Here is a 21,580-nt window from a genome sequence, read left to right as displayed (position 1 = left end):
GGTATGGGAGAACCGGTCTCAAGACACATACGTGAAACCCCGTGAAATGACGGTTGGAGGCCATTGCCTGTCCCCAGTGGTATCCGAGCGAAGTGAATAGTGGTTCGATGTCCGTGGGTTTTCACCGGAGCAGGGTGGTTTGGGGCATTGTGGTAAACTTGACATTTGCCTATGAAACGATTGTACGTGAAGCTTTCCGCCAATTTTTTTCGGGTGTGCGCCATGCGTTTGCGGACGCGGAGATAGTTAATAAAAGTGTTTAGTTTTAGTCGCCAGGAAACTGCTACACCTTGCTGACCTTCGAAGTTTCTATTGGTGCACTTGAAATTTTGGAGGCAGGCAGACATGGATAGAAATTTGTTTGTTAAACTGGTCAATGGTTTGAAACGTTGGAGCGAGCTTTCCACAGGTGGAAGTATGGCAGGACATAACTGGGAATACTTGAATATTTTGAATGTTTCAAGCTGTGTCTCAAGCTTATAATTTTTAAGTTTGCTAGTTGGTTTATCAGTCTTAGAGTACATTGACATCTCAGTTATATCGGTTTGCATGTTTGTAGCGCCGATTATTCCGAACGATAACCTAAAATTTCGCATCTGTGAATCGTTTTTTCTTCTTAGACCTTAGTGTTTTAATAATGAGATATATGGCAATTTGAATCTTTTCAATCTTGAATTATTAAATTAAATCGCGTAATCTTTTTAGCATTTGTGTGTCCAGGTCTTTCGAATAGAATTTCGAATACTCGGATCTTCGGATCATTGAGTCTTTGGATTTTAAAACCTTTAGATGCCAAAATATCCTCCACCTTACATACAGTAGCGAACCCGCTACCACTGCTAGCACAATGGCAATAGTCTAATAAAAATCTACCTTGGCATTCAGAAGGTAAACAGAGATGAATAGCAGCATTTGATTGATGCTAATCGTCGACAGGTTTTTAGTGGTGATCTTACGTGGCTTCTCTTTTGTCGGTTTTCACGGTAAAGAGGTAACAGTCTGTCTTTACCAGGTAGACTTGAGTGATTCGTAGTTATGCAGCCTAAGATCTACTCCTGTCAGCAGAAGACAAAAGATTAGCCTGTAAGATTTTAAGCCTGTTTCTAATGAACCTGCCACATCTAGTTTTCCGATCTGTATATTTCACATCTTTGCTCTCACTTGAGTACTATGGCTCTAAATTTTCATAGCTTTCCCTACTCAGTAATTTCTAGCTAATTGAATGTCGTTAAAAAATAAGTAGACTTTGACCTCCTCAAGAAATTTGCCAAAAACACCATTATTAGACTTTTGAGATATATCATTATCTACCACATACTGAAAGCATCTACGATCACTAGCGCCACATAGTGAAAGTATTCTAAACTAATTGGTTACCGTTGGGTAGTCTTCGACCTCTCGAGCAACTTTGTTGAAGATACCACCCTTCCAAACTATCTTTATATTGAGATGCAGAAATTGAAAGGAAAAATGCGTGCTCACTAGCGTTACCTAGCGGCCAAAATAGAATTGTCAAACAGCACTTGTCCTCCTGGAGAACTTTACCAAAAACAGCGTTTTCCTAAATTGTCAGACTTAGAAATACATGTTAAGAAAGTTTCATTCTCATTAGCGCCGCCTAGTGAGCGAGTTCTGAACTAATTTATTCGCCGTAGGACAGAGCTCGACTTGCCTATGAATATTGTCAAAGACACCACCCTTCCAAATGATCAGGATCTCGAAATACATGATTTGAAAAAAGCGCGCTAGCGCCGCCTGGCAGGTCCATTCCAGTTTAATCTTTTCATAATCGAGTAGCCTTTGAGCTCCTCGAGAACTTTGCCGAAAACACCATCTTTACAAGTTATTGGACTTTTGCGATATATCATGATCTACCAAATGCTGAAAGCTTCTACTAGCGCCGCATAGTGAGAGTATTCCAAACTAATCTGTTACCGTTGAGCAATCCTCAACCTCTCGAGCAATTTTGCTGAAGACAGTACTACTCTATCTAATCACGATTTTGAGATATAGAATTATTTTAAAATGTGTTGAATAATTGCATTAGTACTAGCACCGCCTGGTGGGGCAATTGCGAGTTATACTTTCTACCATCCTGAAGCTCTGGACTTCTTTTACAAATTCTCCGAAGACACCACCTTTCAAAATAATGAGGGTCTTGATATATTTGACATTAAATTCATTTAATGATAGTCGAATTTACGACGAGAGGTTCGATTTATTTACTCTTTCTTCATAGCATCCCTGGCGACATAGTTCTCAACTAATTGGATACTCTATGACTCTAAGTTGTTGGCCCAAATAAGTACAACAACTTTGCCAAAGAAAGTATGGCGTTACATGTTGACACGGACGAAATAATCGGCCACAGCCCCAGTTAGTCGAAATCCCATAAGCTATGAGGGTATCCTACAACGCGGCTACCGCGCAGTAGGAATCCGCGCAGTAGGAAGCCGCGTAGTGGGAATCCGCGTAGTGGGAATCCGCGTAGTAGGAGACCCGACTGTATTCGAGTTACCAGATCCTCCTGGTTGAGGTCTGTTCACTCTCACAGAGAACTCTCTAATTCTCCTGATATAGTTTTAATTTTGTCCTTCACAATAGGATGCGTCAAAGGAAACTCTCCACAAACTTCCTTGGTGGCGTGTTTTACCAGCCACTTACGTTCGATGGTGGGGCGGGATTTTCCACAACATTTGACCACCTTCAATTTCAAGACGGCGCCGGTGGTTGAGTGGTAAGCGTGACCGCCACTCATTCCAATTTGCCTGGGTTCAATTCCAGCCGAGGTCGTTGAGATTTTTCTGAGGTGAAAAAATCTGTGGTCACGTCTTCCTTCGGAAGGGAAGTAAAGTCGTTGGTCCCCGGTCTATGAGTTTGGTGGATCGATATCTAGTCCAGATAGTGAAGTCACATCTCTGGCGTCGGTAAAGAAGAAGTGATCCAACTTCTATACTCTTACTAACAAAAATATCCTCCTCCTATGATACTTGTGGAGTGCGCAGTAGTATATACGGCCTCTAGCAAAAGCAAGTATCGGACTAACCATTCCTTCCCTTTCCTTCCGCGTTCTACGTTCGGGCCTGGCCGGCGCCGATATTAATCAATACTTTAGGATTACCAGGAGTTACACATTGAAAGATGTTTCGCTACTCCCAAGCATAATTATCTACTTAGTCTCTGTGCAACTTCAGCTAGTCCAGATCGATAACGGAGTAGCAGCCAGGGGTGGTCGCACAAGCTCAAGCTCAACATTTGGCTACCTTCAATTTCAACTGACAGCAACATAGCATTGGCCATCACAAGCGAGCCGTTTTGGCCCGTTATTCCTTCTTGATTATAATGGTTGAAGGCTGTGGCAGAGTCAAATCCTCCAGCAATGCGCAACACACAACTTACTTCACCGGAATTGTGTCCCTTTATCAACTCAATTATGCTAGGGTAGCACGCAAAAAGCCGGTTCAGGTGTGCCTAAAGTAAATATCGAAGTGGGACCTCCACTGAAAGAAAGCCCCAATCCCAGCTCAGTTTTTCAAAACGGGGAATTATTTTGTTCCGAAATTCAATAATCTATGAGGAAAGAAATCACTTAATCCTAAAAAAATTATCCTCATGCAGGGTGAATGACCATAAGGTTAAAACTCGCAATAAACAAATTACAAAATTCTCACGCTTTTAACTTACCGAGTCCCTCGATCTTAAAACAACCATTCTTTTTTAACCTTCCGGCAGTCGCGCTAGTGCACTGAGTGTACGCAGCTCGGAAAATCTAGCGAAATCGTCTTAGGGCACCAGCGACTGCTCGTTCAGTGGGCCATGAGCGCGACTTCCGAAGGGTTAAAAATATCGCGATCAAATTGTATTTTTTTTTTACTTAAGGCTCAAGTTACCTTTTTGAGTATGTGTTAGAATCGAACGCTTGGTATTATGCGTAGGAAAAATTGTATTCAGCTTTGCCACCGGATTATCCATTTAAACCTTTTCAAAACTCTAAAGGAAGAATATCAGTCGATTTATTAGGTCACCACGATTCAAATCATATAAAACAGTTGCTGGAAAAACTATCGGCTTAGCTAAACGGTGCTTTGGAAAAAGTGGCTGTGATTTTTTGTCACACTTCCACACCGTGCTGGGGTACGCAACACAACTGCGCAATGAAAAAACCACAGCCACTTTTTTAAAAGCACCATTCAGCTACGCCGATATTTTTTCCAGGTATTTTGCATGAATTGAATCGTGATGATCTAATAAGTCGACTGAGTTTTGAAAAGGTTTAAATGGATAATCCGGTGGCAAAGCTGAATACAATTTTTCCTTCACATACTACCAAGTGTTCAATTCGGTAATTTGAGCCTTAAGCCAGCTCGCTCTTCGGCATCAAGCTACTCTCCACTGAAGCTGGTTCTATATTTCATTTCTGAGTAGCTGTTCCGCGTATTGCTCTCCGCCCATTCTCAATTTCTTTAAAATGTGAGGTATGTTTTCGGAACTCTCCAATATCGCTTGTTTTTCGGCCGCCATTAAAAGTTTTTCCAAGTTTCCTTCTTCGTTTGCCAGAAGCTTACGAACTTGCAGACGTTTTAAGCGATGCCTCAATGCGGGAAATGGTTTTCGCTTTCGGCCCACCTTAGTCGTCTTTTATATATTTAGAGTCGATTCATTTTCATTAACTTTTTTGTGGTTGGATCGCATCTGGAATCAAGCTATTTAAAAATATTGTTATTTCTGATTAACCATTGAATCTGTTCAATAATTAATTTGAAAACAAGCATCAATTTGAATTCTTAAATTGATATAGATTATAACATATTATAGTACCTCCACCTCAGATTCAAGTCAGCTACGATTTCGTTCGTAAAACCTTAATGTTGATTGCTGTCGATCCTATCTTCTCTTGAATTGTTTTGTCCAGATTCTCGTATTCATGTACACATTTCCGACTCGAATCCACTCTTCAAACTTGCTTTAATTTTGATTAAAATTTATAAATTTTTCGCACAAAACTTTGTTCGTTATCATTTTGTATACGACACAACTTGCATTTCAATTTGATTATTCACGTCATTGAGAAGTTGCCATGGTGAATATAGTATTGGGCGTACGTCCATAATAAGTTGCACTGTTTTTTGTTTGTTTTGGAGGCATTTCGAGCAGATAAACATGAATATAATATTTGCGTTTTGATTATTGGAGTTTTTCAAAACTATTGATGTATAGTAATGTTTCGTATCTTCAAAGCCTCATATCTCCGGTTACTAGTGCGTGCGGTGAACAAATTTGATTGCATCTTGATCGCTGGAGTTTTCCGCCACTTTAAGGGTATAATTGTTTGTACTTTTACTGCGGCTTCCGAACTAGGCCTCAGATTTGAAGAAAAACGGTAATGTTACGGATCTTAAAAGCCCCACATCCACACCCACAGTTGCGTGCGGTGAACAAATTTGATTGCGTTTTATTTCCTAAATAATCCGCAACTTTTGGTGTATATATTGTCATACTTTTTAGCGGATTCTAATTAATTGCGTTTTTGGTAGGATTTCTTCCACTGTGGACTGGGTTAGGTAGCGTTCTTTTACAATTGCAAAAATATCATCCACGTAGCATTTTAAAACTAGAGGAAAGAGCTTTTCTTTGCCTAAAGTTTCCTCGAAGTCACTCAAGAAGACGTCCGCCAGTAGAGGTGAAAGCTTGCTGCACATGCTAAGATTAAATGTTTGCTTGTATAACTTCTCACTAAACGTGAACAGCTGTTTCATATAACACTCTGCCACGGAAAGGTAAGCTTCGACCTGATAGGATAGTACTCGACTTCGTTCCAGATGTCACCGGAGACTTTCCAAGCTACTGGTACGTTTGGAAATAAAGCAGTCACATCAAAGGATATCAGAATTCGCTTTCAGCTGGGTTCAAAATCTTTCAGTTGTACCACCAGGTCTATGCTATTTTTTATACTTTTTCCATGGGTAAGGGGGTACTTTTTCATTTTATCTACCAGCCAAACTACCATCTTCTCGGAGGCCCGCAAATGTTGGATGAGATTGGTCGCATAGACACCGGGTTTTTGACAGGCAGAGAAGGAACTGACAACTGTATAGTCTTCAATTTTGATGGATACTTGATGATCTCTGCAAATGGAAAACTTCAGACAGAGCCTTCATGAAGTAAAGGAACAAAACCACGAAAGCCACAACCGCACCGATTGAGCATGAATCACACTTGTTTACCCATCATGCCGATATTGATTATAAGGTAGTACTTATAGATGTGCGATGGTCATGAAACAACGTCCATTCACAAATCGTGGGCTGTGATTTAAAGTCGTTTAACATGTCTATACAAACCTGTTGGTGGAAGGACAAAAAGTGAAAGAAGTTTGGCCGACGCACTTGGACCGGTTCGATATTTACCACCGGCTACCAATAATACACAAAAAGTAACAATAACGAAACGATACTGCCAACACATATTACAACCCTTGGAAAACCCCCAAACGATGTACGTACCCTCATTGCGAAAGGACTTATTCTTCAAAAATGAAAGCGAACAATAATTTTTCGCATCCGTCAGCAGTCGCATGTTATTATTAGCAAACTGCTCACGGTCAGCAGGAAGCGCACCGGCATTGACCAAACTGACCTACACCCGGTTTTGGCGGATAAAAATGACCTCCAAAAATAAAAGTATCAATCTGAATGTTCATACCTAATCGAAGAGACGCGACGCTTCACGGCTCTTAACCGAACTGGGAGTCGATTTTTTCGCGACAAGGACAGTTCTAAAAACTGCCTACTCATCGTGAGGTATCGCGAATCAGGAAACTTGAATGCGCAATATTTCGTCAACATTGGCCAACGCTGTAGGGTACACTGGGAGTGAACTTATCTGTGAAATTATTGGCAGTGTATGTTTTAACTCGTTTGAAATGTGACCAATCATTTTTAAGTGAGACATTCTTAAGGTAAACTTAAGAATTCAACGAGATAAATAAATTTCAATATCGCAAAATAAGTCCATGAACTCCAACATACCCTATATCTAATGCATCCCGGGATAAGGAATTAGCATGAAATGAAATGTCAAACTTGTGTTAAACCATGATGAAATGTGCTTCGAGGTTGACTGGTTCCTGTTTTTAAAATGTTCAGTACTCACTTCCGGGAGTTAATTAAAATTTTCCTATACGTTCTATCCTGATCGAATCGATCAATAGTGTACCATCGCTGCCCTTGAATCGGTGTCTGCTTAAGCCACGATCTATCCTAAGCAAATATAATCTATCAAAACGAAGCATCATCGTTATGAGTCGTTAAAAGTTGACGGATGAAGGTTACAACAGTTTGAACGTGTGGGTCTTAACGGAACGGTTAACATTAACGACCATGAACCTGTCTCCATCGATTTGGTGACTTTTTAATGTGACAGGTTGTTGTACAGTTAGCTAGAAGTCTACTTCCTCGATGTTTGATCCGTTGTTCAAAATATGATCAGATTCGACAAATGAACGAGTTTTTCTTGCTGTTGTCGGCATTTGATTCGGCTTCTAATAACGGGTCAATTGCGTTGCATGGCGCAGAACAGGTTTACAAAAACAAAACAGAAGGGTCACGCTAGCGGACGTGTTTGGTCCCCAGCTTTGGACTGGTTAATCTGTAGTTTCTGCAGTCAATAACCGATTAGCGATCAGGTCAAATTGGCGGTGGTCAGCTATTTTTGTTCGCGACCTTGTCACCTATTTTAAAAAGTGATCCTTCAGCAGTACTATCTTAGAAAATGAACCGCTGATTTCATGTTAAAATATCGACAAGCCACTCGGTGACGAAGCTTTTTGTAGAACGTAACTGGAAAAAACACGATTTGCGGTGTTAACTGTCATTCGAAACCTACTGAACCGATTTATTTCAAACTTTGCATACACATTCTATATTTAAAATACGTAACCCCTACGTTGAGTTTTCGAAATAATTTTTCAATTAAGGGGGTTTTTACTCATAAAATGGCTGATTTTTTTTCGTGAAAAATAGCAGTTTTTATTTGAAAAATGTAAAAAATCCCCTTAATTGAAAAATTATCCCAAAAACTCAACGTTATGTATTTTTTTACATAGAAAGTGTATGCAAAATTTGAAATAACTCGGTTTAGTAGTTTCGAATAGCAATTAACGCAAATCGTATTTTTTCCAGTGATATTCTACAAAAAGTTTCGTCACCGAATCGCTTGTCTATATTTTTGCATGAAAAAGTTACAGAATGTTATTGAAATGATACATTTTGTCACAGTACAATGTAAAAATCTCCCTCACATCGGACAGTCTGCCATGGCAACAAGAATGTTATTATTAAACTAAATATGGGACGAAATCATCCAAGAAGTAGATATATTTGTATGTTCGTTGAATGGATAAGAATAAAATTTATCATTCTCCATTTCATGAGCTGTTTCTCAAGAAAAATATTTTCTTCTTGGACAATTGCCACAAATACGTAAGCATTAATCAAGCATTCATTTCCCTACGCTAAGCGTGCTGTCAACTACAGCTTGAGCAAAAATTTCTTCAAGTTTATGCAGCAGAATAAGCTGATCGAGTTTGGCGAGCTTCCAGTGTATTTCTACAAGATCAAAAAAGTGCAAATATACACGCTCTTACACCTAATTTTAAATTGAATTCTTAATAACCTGAGTTTACGAAGATTAGAGGAAATTCTTGGTGTGCATAAACCAACAATAGGTACAGTGTTGGACACAACATGTGCAACGAATACCCAACTTTATAAAAAAGCATCAGTAAACTCAAATACTCTTGAATCGAAACAAAATAAAGTTCCACAGTCGATTGTTTTGGAGTCTAATTTCATTCTATATCGTTATATGGACAATAAACCCTCTAACGACGCCACTCTAAACTAATTCTTATGAAAAGTGCATTTTTGCGATGGTCAAACCAAGTGCAACTTTTTGTTTTCCCTAGATTTTTTGTGAAACTGTTTAAGATTGCGTTTCACAACAAAAGTGTTATACAATTGTTATTCTATCTAGATGGTATCGCTAATATCACATAAAATACCTTGAAAACTACAAATAGATAGATTTTATTATCGTATAGTACTAAAATTGGTGTTACCAGCCTTGGATTTATGTTCAGAAGAAATTAGCGATTATTGCTTAGCGAAATTGTCATAATAATGATTTGTGCCAAACACGGGTTGAAAATCGACTATTTTACGACTGAGTTCCGAATTTTATTCTACCGGAAATGACCACACTATTTCGACGAGGACCACACAGGTGAAAGATCACGTTCCACTACTTCAAAAAAGAAGTCTACAAGCTAACCTTCAATTCGAAATGCTACCATACATAGGGGAATTGTGGGAAAAACCGACACTATGGGTAATACCGACACCCCACAACTTTCCCTAGAAATCAAATTTTTGTTCATTTCAAAATGACCCTTTATTATTAATACAATTATGTAGAGCATTTGAAGACAAATTGGATTTGCGTTAGTTCGCCAAATGTCAAATAAATAAACAGAACATACGACAGCAGCGTTCATACTCGTCTGGATGTAAAATTTTGTTGGTAGATTTTAAGGTTTTAACAGAACAAAAGCATTTCAATTCACCACATTTTTCAGTACCTATTATTATCGACTTTTTCCAACTGGGTGCATTGAAGACGAGTTTGAGAAATTATTTTTAATTACTTTTTAAAAAAAATGTGCGCTGTTGGGGTAAAACCGACACCCTTTGGTTAGGGTAAAACCGACACGCTGTTAAGACGGCTGTGTTTACATGCGGTTCATTACAAAAGGCGGGGGATCTTTGTGACACTTCAATTACACTATTAGCACACTATAGTAATAGCAGAAATACACAGAAATACTTTTATTGTGTTTATTTCTTATTAGTCTCTTTAAAAATAAAAATGGAATTTTTGTTTATTAGATTCTATTGAAGCTTTTTCTCTTTCTGCAAAAAGTTCATCAAACCGAAGTGTTCTCTTGGTTTGTCATAGACGAACTTTATCACAATGAGACAATGATCTTTTGCATGCCCCAGTGAATTTGGTAGTTTTACTAAGAAGTGTGTGTCACTTATAAGTGAATGAATCCGATTAGCAGAATGTAGAACGCTTGCAAATCTTCTTTTACGAAATAAAATGACACTGAAGGTTGCAATGCTGTGCGTAAGGATTATTTGGAAATACCAAGAAATTATCCTATAGCATAAAATACTCTTGTTTATAGCAATACGCTTTCGAACTCTCTTCTCCTCACTACATGATGAAACTACAAAAAGCACATCACACACACTTTATTAGTCACGCATATATCACATTTTTAATCAAAAAGTGGAGAGAAAATAAATTAAAGCGGGTGTCGATCTTACCCATATGGGGTGTTGGTTTTATCCGCAGTGCTTACAAAAAGTCACTTTGTTTTCCAAGTTTTGCAACCAATAATTTTTAATGAAATTCATTTTTTGAAGCGCTGACAAAATTAAGCCCTTGTTAAGAATTTTCTGAAGAAGAAATTATAATTTTATTGGTTTTGTGGCAACCCAGAAAAAGTGTTAAGCTTAAGGTGTCGGTTTTACCAAAATTCCCCTACTTTGTTTTCATTGTACGCCTTAGAGAGGCTGAATTTTCTGTCGTTCTTTCAACGACCTCGGCTGGGTTAGAATCAAGGCCAACTGGGGCACGTGGCGGTCACGCTTACTACTCAACCACCGGCGCCGTCATTTATTACCTCGAACATTTTTGTTTTGAGCTTTAAAACTGGTTTTCACTGCTGTTCCCTTTGTTGCCTCATCTGAAACACGTTTAGAACTGTGTTTATAGAGTATCCAGCACATACACTGAAGTGCGATACATTGGGGACAACAATTTCGAGTTAAGTAATGACCTAAGGACAAATTCTGGAGTGGTTCAGTTTTAGATTTATAGTTCTATAATTTCAAACTGAAAATTCTAAAACTAGAACTTACTCTCCCCAGTTGCAGTTTGAACGGGTGCTGTTTTTCGTTTAAAATTCATGCCACGTCATGTTTTAAGCATTACTGGAATCAAAACTATTTTCCCAGTTCATCCTGTCAGATACTCATCTGTGCTGCTCTATGTATTTAAAACACGATTCTAAACGTGTTTTAACTTAAGCAATAAATAGAACGGCGATGTGATACCAATTTTAATTTTAGAACAAAACTGTTCGAAACTATTAAACAACGCTTAACTGGGGATGTAACTGTTTCAGTTCCAGTTCCACACCGAAACACCTATTAAAAATAAAACGCTGCAGAACATGCTTTCAGCTCATTGTTTCAGTTTAAAATGGGATCTGGTTTTAATTTATATTAGCACGTTAATAACACTGTAATTTATTAAATAGCTTTGTTTGTTTAGCCGTTAATCGATTAAGAAATATTTAATCTAAAGATTTTTTTGTGTTTATAGAGGCTTTAGCCTTAGGGTCATTCGCCTCTTTTCGGGTTAGAGAAATCTCTTATAGAAAAATCTCTATCCCTATGTGCGGGGTTGGGAATCAAGCCCAGGAGAGCTGCGTTACAAGGCAATGGATTTACCAACTACGCTGTGCCCGTCCCTAAAGATTGTTTATCTAAGTTTAGTATTACATTAATGAAAATCGGAAAATGAAATTGTAAATCACGTGGAAGAACTGAATAATGCCTTTGACGAGCGTGGGCTTCCTCATCACGGTCCTCAATAGAGAGCTTCCCGTTTTGTATGTTTTGTAACCGACCAGCCCATTTTTGCTAGATGGATCAGCCAAATAATGGCATTTTTCAATTGTTTGAATAATACAAATAGATTTTGTTAAGGACCATTAATAAATCATGTTTTAATGGTGAGGGCGTATACTAATGATGCCAGATATACCGATTTATTGATATTTATACCGATTCTTGAACTCAATGTCGACATACCGATGAAACTTAAAAAGTATCGGTATCGATAAATTATGTAATTTTTATATAATATGACTTCGCTGTATTGAAAAAAGATTATAAGTTATTAGAGCGTATTTTTTGAAAAGTGACTTCTGGAACGTGGCGTAGCATGTTTTTATTGAAAACTATATTGTCTCCAGTCCTGAGATCATTCGATAGTTTTGATAGAATAAATTCATTCACGAATTGCATGTTGCACGCTCTACATTTTTAAGGTCACCGTGGTTGTTTCCTGTACACAGCACTCTAATTTTTATCTACGAGCGGAACTAATAAAAACAAGTTTTTTAATTTTATTTTATTTTATAACAAATATATTTATAGAGGCAAGCTACCTACCAGATCAACTAAAAGATGTACGATACTTCGCAAATGATACATGAGATTACAAAAGTGCAAAAGCGTGTAGCGTGGGTATCAAAATGGCGTTGGCAGATACGTAATTTAGTAAACCAGCTGTCAGTATGTTAGTTTTTTTTGTAAATTAAAAGCACAGAAAAAGGTAGGGATTTGCAACAAAATAAGTGTGTTCGTAAAGACATTCGTTGCATATAAACAATGAGAGAATTTTGCCAAAACTAAGATCTCTACTGGGTCCTTTCATAAAGTATAAAATTTCATACATCGATGAAGCACGGCATTTTAATTAAAAATAGGGGAAACCGAGGAGATTTGAAACAGAAGAGAATTGAAACAGTGCCCATTACTAGCGAAACAGTACCGTTCGAGATTCAATAATAATGCATTTGTTTTATTTGTATCGTGCCCACAAACCCTCCAATACACGCCTACGATGTTAAATGAGTGGTTTAGTATTTACGGTAAACACACTACAAAAATGAGCAAAAGTAAGTTTTCGTTATTTTCTTCAAATTGATATAGATAGGATATTAGGTAATGTTCGAGCATTAAAACATCACTATTTTGTAGTCTAAGAGTTAACATTTATGAATTGCATGCGTTTTTTTCTATCTTTGCGAGGTATAAATTGTAAATTGTGGATCAAGCCTTACTTCTCGAACTAGGAGATGAACTAGACTAGAAGCAATGTTATAACCATGCTAACGTTCCTGAACAAATATTAATAATCAGCATTCTTCTTTCCTATATTGACAACAGTGATCAACTTTCTCAATTTATTAGATTTGGTCATTTATAACCACGGAATATGCATTTGTTCTAATTGTTTACTCCTATCAGCTTTTGAAGCTTGGAGTGAGGTGACTATAATTCAAAATGAATCAAATACTACCGACATGGATACCAAATTACCTGCTTTCATAAACCCATATCACTTGTAGTCATAAATAGTATCACTGGTCATGAATGTAAAAGGTTTTAGGGCAAGTAGTTGAAAATAATACATACTAAATATTGAAAAAATGAGTATCAAATTTGTTGATTTTACATATATAGTTAATTAATGGTTAGGTAAAGTATCTTACTGTAATTACTGTTGGGATAATTGAAGAAATTTAAGAAAATTTGTAACCAAAATCTACCATTAATCTTCAAAACAAGTGTCAGTTTATATGTAGATATACACTGTGAAAAAATAATGAGAAGAATGTATCCCATTCTAAGGAATTAACTTAATGTGAATGAGTAAATATGACACAATTGTAACATTTGATGGTTTAGAAAACGTTTTGATAACATTTAAAATAATTGGTTACTTGTTTCAACTCACATTCATTGCTGTTTCAACTTACCTCGGTATGAGGAGAGTTGAAACAAAGAGAATACTGTTACAAAAATCAATATATTGACGCTTTGTTATTGATTTGTATCAGTTATTCTGATGTAATTTGATAAAGCATAAACAGAAGCAAGAAATTTAAAAAAAAGCAATCGTCGAATGACAGTTTTCGTCGAATTATCTAGCAAAAACAAAAAAATGTTTGAATTCTCCTCGGTCTGCCCTACAAAATTTTGCAATGCTTCAAACGGAAAGACGTTATTTATTTTTCGAAAATTAAATAGGTCCTGGTTAGATACTATCAGTCATCTTTGCAGTGACTAATGAAACACACATTTGACAGTTAATCCGGCAACAGGATAAGACCAAGATAATTTTATAAAATAATTTTATTTTCGCCATTTTACATACAAACAAATAATAAAAAAATCTCAATAGCGTTAACGCCAGTAGCAAAAAGAAAAGTCTGAAAGCAGTACATGGTTTAATGTTTACTTTTTCGTTGCATCTGTCCTATACAATATATAATACAGCTATTATTAGTAAAATACTTACGAACGAAACGTCGCAGTAGATTTTCTTAATTTAGATGCAAAACAAAAGTCCATACCGTGTGACGCCATCGTTCATCGAACTGAGTGATGACGGGTCTACGTGTTGTATTTTCTGTTTGGCGTCTTTCCGCGGACAGTATCAATGATACTAAACCTATTTACTATTTGTTTTTTTTTTGCTTTTCGGCCGAAATACATACTAGCATCTTTCGGAGGTGTCTCACATTTTTAACCACAATTGACGCGATCCATTTTGGTCAATATTGAAAAATGTTTGCCAGATGAGTTTTGTTTTCTTTCTGGTTATAGATAAATAATGCCGAAAAACCGGAATGAATACTTTCGGAAGCATACTGGTATTGAATGTCACAATACGCTAGAGCTAATAAAAACTTTTTACCAGGAATCGAACCGGAGTGACGCAGAACCATTGATGCCATTTTTGTCTAACGTCAATTCCGTAAACTTTGCTTTCAGCATACCCATTTCTTGACCGATCGCCGCACTCATTTTAAAATGGCCCAATGAGTTACAGGTCTTCGTTTTAGTACAATTTCAAGTTAGGTTTACAAATTATTCAACTAATCTATACATTTGAAATTCTCTTCTTTTGTTTTTTTCCTAATATAATCATTCTTTACCTTGTCTTGGTTTTTGTTTCTCTTGACTAACTTTGTTATTTTAATTCTCTTGATTCTTTCACTTTTATTCTATAGATTCTCTTGATTTTTATGAAGCCGATTCTTGTTTTTCTATTTAATTTATTTTTCATATTTCGGTCTTTTAACCAAAATTCTAGTTGTGTTGATATTTTTTTTTAATTTTAAAGCGGTTTTCATTTATAATTTTGAATTGTTTCCTTTTCAATTATCTTCATTGCATTCTTGATTCTCTTTTGATCTGATTGGAATACTACATTGTACTATTGTGCCAGAGGTTAATATTGCATATCTGTTTACACTGTTCCAAAAACCTGTAGTTAAACATGATCAAAAGTGCTCGTCTTACAATATTACGGCGATAGCTCAATTGAATAAAGCGTCAGTCCACTCAGCTGTCTTCAGAAGATGGCGTGTAACAAAATAAAACATCATCGATCGGTAGAGTTTTTTTTATATTACGTTTATTTGACAAGGCTCATTGTGGTAACTTAACGGAGCCGTGGGTCTATTAAATTATTACAATATGTAAAAATAAAAATGAATAAAAAAATATTATTAAGTATCCTTCGGGTCTCGTCTACGCAACTTTCTATTGCGCGGGGAGATCTTCTTTCGTGGTAAGGTACGATTTGTCTGCTCGCCTAATGCATCTTGTGGGTCGATAATTTTTTTTGTTTCCGTCGATGTCATCATCGTCTATGGTGTCTACAAATGTTCCTCGCTTATGGGTTACGAGAGTAAAGCTGCTATCATTGGTATTGGCTTTCTCGTCGATGGTGCTAAGGGACCATCCATAAATGACGTAGCATTATATGGGGGAGGGGGGAGTTTTGTATTTTGTGATGATGTGTGACGAGAGGGGGGTAGGGGTCATGTCATGCTACGTAGCTTTTTTAAAGGAGAATAGGGGTTGACCTGATGTCACGACAATCTTACCCGTTTCATCTAACTAACATCGTTTTTGATTTCTTTTTAATTTTTTACTGGGACAACGAGGGGGGTGAGGGTTACCGTCAAGCTACGTAATTATCAGGGGGGTATATAGAATTTTGTGACGAAATGCTACGATGGGGGAGAGGGTCTAAAAATCACTCAAAAAATGCTACGTCATTTATGGATCATCCCTAACAGTTGATTCTGAAGCATTAGATGCTGATTTTATAGTTGTTATTATGGCCTGAACAGCTGCCACAAAATTGGTAACCGTTTATGGTTCTGGTGATGGTATTGAAGTCTGTGTTTCGGATTGGTTTTCCGAAGGTGTGTGGGGAATTGGCTGTGATGCATTCTCCTCAACATCTTTCGCACAAGGTGTTCCATGATGTGCCGTCTGGTTGCAGTATTTGCACGTAGGTGTCTGCCCTTCGTGGGTGCATAGCGTGGTCTGTTTAATGTTAGTTCCATTATAATTGAATTGTATAGTCAAGTGGGAGGGAATAGGTCTTTCCACTCGCATCCTCACCACAAGAACACCGTTAGGAGTGCCCGGGAAGAAGTTTCTCCAAGTATCAGGTGTAACGGATTCCACTTCTCCGAATCGCGACATGTATTTTGTAATTGATTCACGGTGAGTACGCGGTGATAAATCATGTAGTCTCACATCTATAAAATTATTTTCTATGTGCACTGGGATTTTCATTTCAACACTGTCACTTTTAATCACGCGTTTCAGGTTGTTCTGTAAAGCGAACTTCTTTGCTTGGTCTAATGTGGTGAATGATATCAATACTGCACTGCGCAGATGATGATATTGAAGATAGGTGACGTCCTTAAGCCTAAGCTTCATGTTCACCTTCAGAAAATGTTCCAGCTCACGGAGACTCGGTCGTGTAGAACAAAATCTCAATTCAACAACCGCTGTGTTGGGTCGAAGCAGCTCTTTTTCATCAGATTCACTCATGATGGCAGGAGTACATACAATGGTTCTTTTGTTCTAGACGCACTAACTGTCGTTCACTTTGCTCGTTTGTTACTATTGTTTAGAGGGACTTTGGCAAATGTAAAAGTAGATCGAACGGTTTCCTTTGTTCTTAGGACAATGCACAGCTGTATGGTTGTTGAATGGCACATACCTAGAAAAAATCGTGTAAATTTACGTCTCCTGACCCTGACATATACGAGCACAAGAAATGATTTACATTTAAGTTTGATTTTAATTTCACATGACGTTGAATTTCGTAAATCACGTAATTTTACTCCACATATAGCGTTTGTTCTGAATGGCAGTGGTGTAATTTTACGTCATTGCGCATGTAATGTTTATGTTTCATGTAAAATTAATCAGAGCATGGTTATATTTCGTCATTTCGTGAATTACGGTTTGTTAAATTCTGTCATGCTTGCAATTACGTCAACGATAACAGTGCTGCCAACTATGCGATTTTTTCAGTTGAGTATTAAAAACTAATTTTTCTCCCAATACATATATTTTAATTTTGAAAATTCTAATGCCATCGTGTTCCTCAGACATTTTTACATAAGAAACACTAATAATCTCAATATAATTTGAGCGGATCCTGAGATACACCGTTTTGAAGGGAAAAAACGCAATTTCCCATATAAAATCGCAAGCGCACAGCACTACAAAACCAACTTGAGTATTCTGAGTTCAAACATGATTTTTCGTGAAGTAGACGAGAAATGATGAAAAACGACGTTTTTGGTTTGCTTTTAGCAGATCAGGGTAGATTTTTATGACCGTTTGAAGATTTTCTCAATTTCGGCCAATAAAAATGGATTTTTATATGGGAAAATGCGAGTTTTTCCCTTCAAAACGGTGTATCTCAGGATGCGCTCAAATTATATTGAGATTATAAGTGTTTCTTATGTAAAAATGTTTGAGGAATACGATGGCATTAGAATTTTCAAAATTAAAATATATGTATGGAGAGAAAAATTAATTTTTAATATTTAACTGAAGTAAAATCGCATAGTTGGCAGCACTGCCCCTAAAAATTTATATTTTTTCTAGACTCCTTGAATAATTTTCTTCAAAAGTCAATAGAACCGGAGATATGATCAAAAGAAAATCAAGGGTTTCGGCAATTTGTCAAAACGGGGGCTGCACCCATGACCCAAGGGGTGGTCCAATTGACACAACAATTTAGGTTTTTATATATTGGCCCTAGATGAACAATTCCACCAAATTTGGTTCAAATCCGTGAAGGTCGATTTCAAGTTTGCACCTTTTTTATCACTTCGCGTGGAATGACCCATATCCTGATTAATTCCCTTACCTACTAACACTTATCCTCTCCTGCGACACTTGTGGATGCTGCAGAGAATTACGCGGTCATAATAGTCACAAGTGTTGAAATAACGTTCCTTCCTATCCCAAAATTGACCTGCATGGGCGTGGCAAACTACGTTATTGATCATAATATAATCTCAGTCTCTTTAGGTTACACGTTGAGTATAATGTACTACACCCAAGTATCACACAATTGGTTCAATATGCAATTTCAACAGGCTTTGATCAGTCGCGGCAAACTCACGAGCGGTCAATTAAGGTGAGCTAAACTAAGATTTTAATTATAGAATTCAACTTTCATAATTCTGATATCAGTAAAAGTACTAATATGTTTAAACACAGTGATGAATATTATTTAGTATATACAGTATTTTCATTTGAAAAATTATTATTAGAAAATCGATATTTTCCATTTTATTTAAACCGTTAAATGAAAATTATTAAAATAATTTTGAATATTTACAAGTTGATGTGTGATGCATGTATGCGACATCACACTTGTACTGAAAAATAACAGTGGTTTATATCCGGTGTAGACATTCGATATAAGATGAATCATGATGGATGGATGTGTGCAAAGTTGTCTGTAAAAGGTATTGGTTTCGTTGCACTTTCTGATTACTTGACCGCTTTTTTTTCATATCCGCTAGGCTCTGGTGCACTTGTGCAACCACCGTACGTAGCGCACAACTGGCCTTCCAATTGTAGGAAATGTGATTGTTACAACTCATCTTTTACGATCATTCGCGAAGCTTGTGTTCCGACGTAGAGATTGGTCCTTAGCTTAGTGCAAAATTTGTTCAATTGTTCGCATAACACCATCAAAGTGCTGTTTTCGGCCATGATAAATGAACAGCTATTGAACGTTAATTACACCTAATTGGTAGATGGGCATTACTATTACTATTATTATTACATGGTCGCCGTTCAGTACCATCACCTGGAAATGATCGTACTAAAATGCGCTACAATTACCTATTGAGGATTTAGGTAATTCGGCACAGTTGGAATGAATCGATCTACCGGTCGGAACCGAGCTAGGCCTCTGCACTGCACTGGCCGGAGTTTGAGCTTCGGTATGTAAACAATTGTCGGATATTATGAATTTGTAAAAAGACAATTGGCCGGCAGGAAAACCAATGTATCCTTCGTGCGAGCAATCTCTTGAGCGGCATACACTAAAGTGCCATTACGTGTTACTTGTTTGCCAGCTACCACAATACATACAGTGGGTAGGATTTCAAAGTCAATGGCACTTGGCAGTAGAAGAAAAGCTATGATTAATTTGACATAACCTCACGGGCCTGGTATATGGGACCGCAGTTCGGTTTCCTACGTGGATACGTTTTAAGAGAAAGAGAGATCGCTGGGAGGGGGGCAATTACGTTGTTGGTTTGCGCTCAAGGTGATTTTGTTGGATATTTTTTGTCTGGACAGATGCCGGCCTATTTGAAGCACTAGGTGCTGAAAGGCTCAAGTTCATATATTTATTGTTGTGATTTTTAGAGAAGTTCAAGATTGGACGGAATCGTGTCGTGCATAATCAAATGCTTGTTCGAGTACATAGACCGTTCTGTAAATGTTGTTAGACGAGTAACAGGTATCTTTGAAAAGAAACGTAGCCAAGAGTTGTACTTGCGGAAGGTAGTTGAATCCGGAAGTGGTGCTTAAATAATTGATCTAAACACGCACAACACATCTATGGAGGATCAATCGATAGAACTCTTTAAATCCATTTTCAAAGTGCGATTGTATCACTTTGTAAATTGTCGTGTTTTTCTGCACACTCACTCAATTACTATGATATAAGTCACCTTGTGATTGTGATCGGGATGATCTACAAAAAAGAAGTTCTATTGGGCGTGAGTTCATGGTATTCTTTGTCGGCATATACTTAAGCGGGGTTTGAGAAGGACGATCATCGTCGAACCAGATTTTTACAGTCTGATTCAAAATAAATAACTAACATACACATTCCCTTGGTTTTTCGGTGATTTGTGCCTTGTCGTTCTGTTGAATAGGGAAAGGGGTGTATAAGTAGATAGCAACGGATTGGAAAATGACAATTCACAGTGGAATAGTGGAAAAATATTGTTTTCCACTAAGGAGAAATACAGCATACATAGTATATCTTGCATTGGCTTGATAGGCCAAACCAAATGTTTCAATTTCATTAGTTCTCATCAACTTAAAATGTGCTCTTTTCTTGGGGAAAATCACACTTGGCTAGGGGTTTGCTCAGGAACACAAATTGTGTTTCCGTCTTTTGGAGCTATCGTCGATCCGATGCTAGCTTAGTCCTGTCATTAAGTTAGTGTCGGATTCTGATGAGACGAAGTTGAAACGCAAATATGACAACTAACTAGAAATATAGTATACGCAGCGAATTACGTAACTTTTTACGTACTAAATTCTAAACCAGTCGAAACGTTGGAGAGTACGTAAAAGCCTGTTCTGCATAAATTTTAAGACTGATAATCGCATTTCAATAAGATCATAATCCTGACAGTCGGAACAACAGAATCCTGAGCAATATAAAATTGTATACTATATAACATATTTTTGGTTAACTGTTCCCAATAAAAGTTGCGTATTTTTGGAATTGGGTTGACGAGTGTATGACGGAAATCGATGTCTGAAACCATTTTGAAACCCAAGATGACAATTTCCGATTTAGATAAATTCTCTATAGCTTCAACCGGAAGCCACCATCTTGGTTTTCCATTTCCATCATCTGTTTATCAAGACCGTTCTAAAATCCCATATTGTTCAGTCTATCGAGAATTTTGCTGAACCGGAAGCCACCAGTTTGGATTTCAAAAAGGTTCCAGTTGTCGATTTTCATCATCTATTTGTCAAGCCCGTTCGTCCAAAAATCGTGACCGAAAATCTTCGATTCCGATAAAACTTTACACATTTCATCGGCATGGAAGACTAAACATTTTCCTCTGCAATGTGATCATTTGGACTCGAGTAATTTTTGAAAAGGGTGTAGAAGTTTATGCATGCATCACCGTCAAAAAAAAAAAATTGTTCGATTACCGTATTTTGTACAGAAAAACCATTCGAGAATAAGTATATTCTATTTAACTTAGTAACAGTTATGCACGAAAAATTATACTGACAAAAATTGTTACATTTCTTACAAAAATAAAAAATTTATGATAAATATTTAAATTACAAATAAACAATTTGTTTTAATTTTCTTGTTTTTTGTCAATTTATTTTTTTTATCGGAAGGAAGTATTTTAAATGCCATTCCATCATGCTGAACTTATCAGTTAACAAGTTTTTCTAACAGTTACTTTTTGGGTGTTTTTAAATGTACACTAGAGTGGGACATGGTTATATGAAAAAAATAAAATTTGGCTCCGAGTAACTTTTTGGGTCTCATTTAGCTCCCAGAACAACTCTGCAAATTTTTAGCTCGATCGGTGAAACTATATTTT

At 37.1% G+C, this 21,580-nt stretch overlaps 1 protein-coding gene across 2 annotated transcripts in view; it reads right to left on the bottom strand.

Annotated features, from left to right (window-relative positions):
• The window catches only part of LOC131689522 (fatty acyl-CoA reductase wat), a 133,047-nt gene that overhangs the window by 2,190 nt on the left and 109,277 nt on the right, over window positions 1–21,580 (bottom strand). The window lies entirely within an intron of this gene.

Source organism: Topomyia yanbarensis, chromosome 3 (genome assembly GCF_030247195.1).
Source record: "Topomyia yanbarensis strain Yona2022 chromosome 3, ASM3024719v1, whole genome shotgun sequence".
NCBI lineage: Eukaryota > Metazoa > Arthropoda > Insecta > Diptera > Culicidae > Topomyia > Topomyia yanbarensis.
This window is presented reverse-complemented; position numbering and strand designations above follow the sequence as displayed.